Genomic DNA, 9,976 nt, shown 5'->3' on the forward strand with positions numbered 1-9,976 from the left:
GAGGATTTTTGTTATCTTTACATTGAGATGTAATCCATACTGAAGGCTGTGCTCTTTGATCTTCATCAGTAAATATTTTAAGTCTTCTTCACTTTGAGCAAGCAAGGTTGTATCATCTGCATATCACAGGTTGTTAATGAGTCTTCTCCAATTCTGATGCCACATGTTTCTTCATATAACCCTGCTTCTTGGATTATTTGCTCAGCATACAGGTTGAAAAAGTATGGTGAAAGAATACAACCCTGTTGCACACCTTTCTTAATTTTAAACCATTCAGTGTTCCCATGTTCTGTTGGAACAACTGCCTTTTGGTCCATGTACAGATTCCTCATGAGCACAATTAAGTGTTCCAGAATACTGATACTTCGCAATGTTGTCCATAGCTTGTCATGATGTCAATTTGAGGCCTAAGGTGTACCTGATCCAAACGATTGTATTTTCAATAGCTTCATATGCATGCTGTACAACAAATAAGAAAGACTGTAGAATAATTGATGCATTTGTACACTCAAAACCTGGAAGAGTGTCTCAGATATGGTACTTGCCCCAAATCAAGATAACTAATACACTCAAATTTCTTCAGTAATTTACCTGCCAAAAGGTGTTATGAATTGAAATGTGCCCCCACAAAACATGTATTTTAAATCCTAAACCCTTTGCTTGTGGATGTGATCCCAACTGTGAACAGGGCTTTCTTTGGTAGGCTAATGAGGCCATATCAGTGAGTGTGTTTTAAACCATCACCTTTGAGATAGAAAAAGAGCACACTAGATACCTAGAAAGAAGCACCAATAGAGAAAGATTGGTACCACACACAGGTGACCAAGGAAGCAAGGGTAAGAAGCTGATAGAAACAAGGACTTTTCCCCAGAGCAGAAAAAGAGAGACTTGCCTCAGAGTCAGCAACTGAATTTGGACTTATAGCCTCCTCAACTATGAGAAAATAAAATTTCTGTTTATTAAAGTCACCCACTTGTGGGATTACTCTTATGATAACAATAAGAGATGAAAATAAAGGGCAATAAAGAAAAGACTGGATGTTGTTTTAAGCCTAGTTTCATAAAGACCTCCAGCTCTGCAGTTCATCCAGTCAGAGCAATTTAATTTCTATCAGAGATATACAACAGTGTTGACACCGAGGCCACTAAATTGGTTGGAGTGACTGATGTGGGGCTAGATTTAATATGTTTAGCTATGTTCCTAAGCTTCATCAACTATTTCAATGGAAAGCTATACAAATCCAGAACTACTACTTCTTTTAGCTCATGATGCCTACAAAATACAAACTCACAATAACAAAAGTGGACTGTATTTCTCTGGATGGAACAATGTATTGTCACAGCAAATCCCTGGGTTTCTAACTTGTTTTCCTTCTATATAAGGGGTAAATAGAGAAGATAACTCCAAAAATTCAATTTAGTTGATAAGATAGAAGATTGTGATATGGCAATTAAATGAATATCAATTTCTAGAATGAATTGTTTAGTAGTGTCAAATCAGTTATGACTCATAATGACCCTGTATAACATTTTTGAGGAAGTACAATACTGTCTTTGATAGGATAATTTCCACATGCCTAGAAGTAATACCAATTAATATAATTATTATTCAAATTTGTGCACCAACCACAAAAGGCAGTGATGATAAAACTGAAGAATTCTACCAACTTCTTCAGTCTGTAGTTAATCAACATGCAATCAAGATGTATTGATCATTACTGGTGATTAGAATGCAAAGGTTGGAAAAAAAGAAGGATCAGTTGTTGGAAAATATGGCCTTAGTGATAGCAACAACGCTGATGATTCCATGATAGATTTTTTGCAAGACCAGTGATCTCTTTATTGCAAATACCTTTTCAAACAACATAAAAAATGACTATACACATAGACCTTCCTAGATGGAATACACAGAAATCAAACTGACTGCATCTGTGGAAAGAGACTGTGACAACGCTCTATCTCATCAGCCAAAGCAAGGCCAGGGGCAGACTGTGGAACAGACCATTAATTGCTTATATAAAAGTTCAGGCTGAAACTGAAGAAAATGAAAACCTGTCCAAGAGAGGCAAAATATGACCTTTAACATATCCCACCTAAATTTAGAGGTCATCTCAAGAACAGATTTGTTGAAGTAGATACTAATGACTGAAGAAATTGAGATTTTGGTGTTTCTCTGTTGTGCCAATTATTTTTAATTACATGAACATTCTATTCTACAGCTTAAATTTCTCATTCAAATTATAATTAGCAACCTTTCATTGAAAGTACTCTTGGAAAATTTATATAAGATTTACTTTTCTTTTAAATTGTATATATTATTTATATACAGTGATGCCTTTTTCTTTTCTTTTTTTTAAAAAAACAGATCTTTTTTTTTTCCAAGAACAGAATACAAGAAAAAAATATCTCCATGTTTTATAGTCTTAGAATTTTAATTGTAATAGATCAAATTGCATTATGTTTTTATTATTTCATTAATTTATTTAATTTGGTCAAAGCCAGGAAGTATTGGAAAAAAAACAAAACTAGTGGTTACGAATTGGGCTTTAACATCAAGGTCAGCAGTTCAAAACAGCTAGCTGTTCTGCATGAGAAAGATGAGGCTTTCAACTTCCATTAAGATTTACAGCTTCCAAAACTCTGTACAGGGTTGCTATGAGTCAGAACCAACTCCATGGCACACATCACTTTCACAGTAATTAAAATTATTAGAAAAGGTTGATGGTTTCTAAATTTAGGTTGTGAAGTTGAGTATATAGTCTATGATTATATATTCTGTTATTCTAAAGTTAGGTTGTGGAGGTGAGTATCTATTATATTATTAATAATATAATTTATTATTCATATATAAATGAATAATATTAATAAATTCTACATTTTTATTCAGAGTCATAAATTAATCAACAGATACAGAGTGGCTTTCAATATTTTAACTTTCAAGGTAATAGAAGAATTTATTCATATCATAATGTAAGATTTGAGATCTCCAGGTGAGGTCAAAATGCAAATTTGAACCAGAATGTTCCATTTTTATCTAACTAACTCCTAAAACCAAATTCACTGTTAATTCTGACTCATAGAAACTCTGTTGGACAGAGTTGTTGTTGCTAAGTGCTGTGGAGTCGGTTCCGACTCATAGTGACCCTGTACAGGGTTTCTGAGGCTGTAAATCTTTACGGGAGCAGAAAGCCTCATCTTTCTCCCGCGAAAGAGCTGGTCGTTTCGAACTGTTGACCCTGAGGTTCACAGCCCAATTCGTAACCACTACTCTACCAGAGCTCCTTGTAGGACAGAGTAGGACTGGCCAATAGGGATTCCAAGCTGAAAATATTTACCTTTAGACTGCCGCATCTTTTTTTCTGCAGAGTGACTGATGAGTTTGAACCGTGGACCTTTGGTTAACAGTTGAGTGCTTAAACACTGCATAACTAGGGCTCCTTTGTTTTAACCAAGGCTTATATAATCTAGGCAAAGCCATTTTCTTTATGCACTCCATATTCATTTATGCCTGTTTCTTTGCTACAATGCTATTGGAGGTGTTATCAGGGGAAGGGTCTTGTTCTTGCTGCCTCGGCCATTGGTCTGTAGCTATTATCAGAAGTTTTCTTTCTTCATGACTTTTGACACCCTAGGACACAAAGCCCTAATCAAGAGTATGTAGAGCTAACTAAGTGGATCCAGATTCCTTTGATATATTAATCCCAAAAGAGTTGCTAGTTTTTTCTTAAATTCAAATTAAATAACTTATATATCAACAATAAAAATTCTGTAATGCACCTCAAACTTGACAAGCCTCAAATCAAAATTCTTTACCAAACTCCCCAACTGAATATTTATTCATTTGCACACTCTATAAGCCTCAACTTTCTTTCTTAGCCCACAAATCAAGTCCTTACCAGGTCCTATCAACTTTATCCTCAAAGTGCTTCTCAGATACGTACAGTTCTCTCCCTCTCCATATAAATAAAGTGTGTCAGCTCCCTACTTTAAGCTAATGGTATAACTTTCCTGGGATATTGCAATAACCTTCCGTTTTTAACAGCCTTCTTTGCATCACTCTTATTATAACTGCTTTTGTATTTAGGGTGATGGTTTTAGAGTGCAAGCTTAATCATTGTCATCACCCTTTTTGTTCTTTCTATTGTTACCTGCCATCAAGTCTATTCCAACTCATTGCAAACCTGCACATGCAGAGTAGAACTGTTCCATATGATTTTCAAGGTTGTATCTTTCTGGAAGTGGATTACCAGGTTTGTTTTCCAAGTGCCTCTATGGGGATTCGAATCACCAACTTTCTGTTACTAGTCAAGCACTTAACCATCTGTGGCACCCCAAAACTCCTTCATTGTTGTTAAGTGCTTTGAGTTGATTCAGACTCATTGTGACCCTGCATAGCATTTCCGAGGAGCAGCTGGTGCATTTGAATCAATGACCTTGCAAAGCACAGTCTAGTATTTATCCCACAGTGCCACATCATAACTCCTTGTTACTGTTGTTGTTAAGTGTCTTCAAGTCACTTCTGACTATTAGTGACCCTATATAGCGTTTCTGAGGAGTAAATGGCGGGCTTCAACTGCTGACCTTGTGGTTTGCAGTTCAATACTGACACTACAGTGCCACACGATGAATCCTTAAAACCTTATAAATTTACTTTGCTCTTAGTAAGAAGAATAAACCACGTGATACTACAAACAAAGCTCTGAATAATCTGTCTCCTGACTACCACTCTGGTGTAAATTCACACCAATCTCCCCTGACTCTCCATCATGATCTTCTGAGTCTGTCATCATGATTCCTTTCACCTGGTGTACTCTTCATTGAATTAGCATCCAATGCTGCTAAGAAAAAAAGTTGGAATAGTTTGTCTATCATATTTTGGATTTATTCTCAGGAGGGACTAGTCCCTGGAGAAGGATATCATTCATGGTAAAATGAAAGGATATAATGTTTGGTAAACCAGATGGATTGGCACAGTGGCGGCAGCAGCAGTGAGTTCAAACTTAACAATGATTATGAGGATGGTACAGGATTCGGCAGTGTTTTGTTCTGTTGTGCATAGAGTTACTATGAGTCAAAACTGACTTGATTGCATCTAACAACAAGAATACTTAATTGGAGACCAAGAAATATGCATTATATACCTTTTTAATGAATCGTGAACAAATAGAAGTAACAGGTTATCTGTCTAGATCTCTTTAATAGAAAATGAAATACAGAAATAATTGAGTGCTGTAGCTGGAATTGTTAGGTGTCATTAAGTTGGTTCTTACTCTTAGTCCCCTGTGTCCCCTAGAGCAAAATGTTATCCATTTCTCATAATCATTACAATTGTTTGAGTCCATTGTTCCAGTCCTGTCTCAAGCCATCTTGTTGTGGGTCTTCCTCTGTTTTGCTCGCCCTCTAGTTTACCAAGCATGTTGACCTTCTCCAGGTAACGGTTCCTCTGGATGACACCCCCTGGATGACACATCCAGAGTATGTGAGACAATCTCTCCATCCTCACTTTTAAAGAGAATTCTGTCTATACTTCTTCCAAGACAGATTTGTTCATTCTTCTGGTAACCTATGGTATATATAATATTCTTAGCCAACTCCATAATTCATAGGCATCAATTTTTCATTGGTATTCTTTATTCATTGGAGTCATGATGTGATGATGGATGATAAGCACTAAAATGCTAGCCACAAGCATGAAGGTTCAAACCTGTTAGCTGCTCCTTGAAAACCCTAAACAGGGTTGCTGTGAGTCAGAACTGACTCAGTGGCACTTAACAAAAAAAATAATATCCATTGTTGAACTTTTATGTGCATAGAAAACAATTGAAAATATCAGGCATACCTTAGTCTTCAAAGTGACAGCTTCACTTTTTAACACCTTAAAGAGGCCTTTGCAGCAGATTTGACCGATGCAATATGTTGTTTGATTTCTTTTTGAATACTTCCATTGGATGAAAGCAAAATGAAATTCTTGACAACGTCAATGTTTTCTCCATTTACCATGATTGGTATAGTTGTGAGAATTATTGATTTCTTTATGTTAATATGTTTGCCTACTATAGGAATTAAAAGAAAATAAACTAAAACCATGATGTCAATGCCAACCTATGGTGACCCCTTATGTTGCAGTGTGAAACTAAGCTCCATAGGGCTTCCAAGGTGGTGAACTTTCAAAAGCAGATCACCAGACTATTTTTCCAAGGCATCTCTGAATGGGTTCAAACCTGTCAGCAAATAGTCCAGTGCTATACCACTTGTACCACTCAGGGACACCTATCTCAGGAATTTGTTGTTATTTTTGTGTTGTTGTTGTTAAGTGCCGTCAAATTGCTTCTGAGCCATAACAACCCTGTATAGGATTTCTGAGGAGTAGCTGATGAGCTTGAATCACTGACTTTGCAGTTCAAACTAACTCTGCATTCCAGTGTTAGAATTTGAAATTTGTGGTGGCAGTGGTATTATGTGGAGTGGGTTCTGACTCATAGCGACCTTGTATAGGGTTTCTGAGGCTGTAACTCTTTATGGGAGCAGAAAGCCTCAGCTTTCTCCTGTGTAACAGCTGATAGTTTCAAACTCTGGCCTTGAGGTTAGCAGCCCAACTAGTAACCACTATGCTACCAGAATTCCTTAGAATTAGTAATTAGAACAACCTTAGTTCAAGATCCCCAAGTATGATTGGTGATTAGAGAATGAATCTCTTTAATACTGAAGTCCCATTTAAATAGCGAAACCCTTTAAAAAAGATTATGATTGCTTCTGATTTCAAAATATTAATTTTTATTATGTTTCTAGTGCAGTTGTGCAGGGCATAGAAGTAATGACATTTCAAGCACTGGAGAAAAATTCTAATGATTGTTTATGAGTTCTTACAATTAATTTTTCAAGAAATGCCCCAGGATTAAACAGGTATGAATTTTTTAGTGTATGGCATTTAATAATAAGATAAAATAACCAAACACATTTTACATATCCACACTATTCCCAAATACCTCCTTTCATCCAATGTCATAAGAATCATTATTTTTAAAGTCATTTCTAGCATGCGTATATATTTGTCAAATTCATGCTTGGAACACTAGCCAACATTTCACGTTAAAAATTTTTAGTTAAGAAGATGTGTGATATTTTGAAAAGAAATAAAATCCTGATGAATTTTTAAAACAAAGAAGTTTCTATGATTATTTCCATAGAAGAATCATTAATTAGTGTGTTTTTACTTATGAGTCACTGCTGTTCTAAGACTCCTCCAACCCCCTTTGGCTACATCTGCCAGATTTGAAATTCCATTGTTTGCATCTATAAAGCTGCTGCACTTACACAAAAGAATTTCGGGTGCTGGCATATTAGTAGCCTCAAGATTGACAAGGGTTCATGATGTTGCTCAAGGCACCAACCTGGGAGTGCCAATGAGCACTGCCACTTTCTATTCTGAGGGCACGCTTCCATTAGGAATATGAAACACTCAGAGTAGAGACGTATGGTTTCCAATCTTACCATGTGAGCTGCAAGAAACTAACTAACTCCAGGTTTTGGTGATTTACCAAAAGAGGAAATAATTGCCTTCTGTACATTATCTGTTTCGTTTTTTAAAATATGTTTTAATTTTAACAGTTTTAGGTTTATAGAAGAAGTACATAAAAAGTACAGAGTTCCAATATACAATCTTGCCCCTACCCACATGTACTGTAAACATTTTAACATTTGTTATAATAATTGATGAATCACTTTTAATACATTGTTGTTGTTGTTAAGTGCCATTGAGTTGGTTCTGACCCATATCTACTCTGTATATGGTTTCTGAGGAGCAGCTGGTGAGCTTGAACCACTGACCTTGCAGTTCAAATGACTTTGAAGTCTGGTGCATTAACCCACATTGCCACAAAATGCCATAGTTGGCATTGTCAGTGTTGTTTTGCTCTTGAGGCTGCTCCAACTCATGTGACCTTATTGACCATAGAATGAAACAAGTTACCAGGTCCTATACCTCTTCTTGATCTTTGGTATGTTTGAGTTCAATGTGATGTATGAGCTTTTAGTTGGTTAATTATCAGAGATAAATTGCCAGTCTTCCTAGTTTGTCTTAGTCCAGAAGCTACACTGAAACCTGTCTATCATAGATGACTCTACTGGCATTTGAAATACCTGTGGTAGAGTGTCCAGCATCATAGGAAGACACAAATCGCCACAGAACAACAGACAGACAGGTGGTAGAAGTTACAAGCAAAATATGGTATGCTTCTATGGGCTTTGACAAATGCATATATCATGTATATAACATTGCAATACCATACAGAATAGTTTCATTGCCCTTAAAATGTCCTGTGCTTGAGCTAGTCATTCATTTCCTCCTATCATTTAACCCTTGGCAACCACTGACTGCTTTATATTGTTATTGTTGTTGTTAAGTGCTGTCGAGTTGGATCTGACTCATAGAGACCCTATACAGGCCTTCCTGGGAGCATCTGGGGGCTGGGGGTTGGGGGCAGGAGAGGGTTAAATTAATGACCTAGCGGTTAGGAGTCCTGTGCTTATCTTACAGTGCCACACCAGAACACCTTACTGTCTGTACAGTTTGCATCTCTTAGAAAGTCATAAAATTGGAAATCAGACAGTATGTAGTTTTCTCAGACTACCTTTTTTTCACTTAAGCACATGCATTTAAGTTTCTCCATTTCTTTTTGTAGTTTGTTACTTCATTTATTTTCATCTCTGATCACAACTCTATGAGTGTTTCATGGTTTGTTTATCCATTCACTTTGTGAAGTATGTCTGGGTGTGTGAACTTTTATTTTAAATTCACTTGGGTAAACACCTAGAAGCAAGATTGCTGATCATATTGTAATCATCACATGTTTAGATTTATAAGAAACTGCCAGACTATCTTCTAATATTTTACATTGCAATCAACAGTGAATGAGAGTTCCTGTTGTTTCACATCCTTACCAGCATTTGAAGTTGCTGGTGTTTTGGATTTTAGCCATTCTAGTAGGATAATTGCTAGTGATTGAAATGCAAACATTGGAATCAAAGAGGAAGTATCAAAGGTTGGAAAATAGGAATCAAAGAGCATTGTGGCTGTAGAATTTATTTTAATCATGTTTGAAAAAGTAGAATACATCATTTTTTGACATATTCTCCTTGCTTTTCAATATACTTTGTCCATCTGTCAACAAACTTTCATATTCCCTTATTTTAAAATGTTTTAGACTAAACTTCGAGCCACAAATGAGCTGCTGTCTTCACTTCTTCATCAGAGACAAATCTTCATCCTCAAAGAGTTGCTTTCAGGGGACCAAACAGATGAAAGTCTGATGGAGCAAGATCAGGTCTATAGGGAGGACGCTTTAACAGCTCAAAAATACATTTTTTCAGATTGTCAACAGTGTGGGCAGAGTTGTGCATTAGGATGTGCATTGTCATTCAATATCACAATGCACTTGGATAGCAGTCCTCTGCATTTAATCTGAAGTCTAGTCTTCAGCTCTTCAGTGAGTATCTCGTTGTTAGGAACACTGTTGATGTTGAACTTTGTCCTGATAGTGTTCTATCAGGCACATTGGCCTTTGAGAATCCCAGAAAACTGTAAGTATTAATTTTCCCATTTATGGTTGACTTTTGAACTATTTTTTGGTTGGTGATTGAGGATGTTTTCAATCCATACTTTGCCATTTACTCTCAGGCTTCTAATGATGAATTCATGTCTTGTCATGAGTAATGACTTTTTTTAAAAACAAATATTTATCTTTCTTGGAGTATCAGTCTTAATTTCACAGATGCCCGGACGCTTCTGTTATACTATTCCATGAGTTGTTTTGAAGGATTCCTTGGACAAAATATTGAATGATGCAGAAAGAATAAGGAAAAAGAAAAAAAAAGATGGAAGCTATACAAGAATCACTGTACTAAAAGCAATGGTTAATGTTCACTGATTTCAAGAGGTAGTATCTGATCAAGAACTGATGATACTGACAGAAGTCCAA

The sequence above is a fragment of the Chrysochloris asiatica genome, unplaced genomic scaffold, assembly GCF_000296735.1.
Source record: "Chrysochloris asiatica unplaced genomic scaffold, ChrAsi1.0 scaffold00112, whole genome shotgun sequence".
Lineage (NCBI taxonomy): Eukaryota > Metazoa > Chordata > Mammalia > Afrosoricida > Chrysochloridae > Chrysochloris > Chrysochloris asiatica.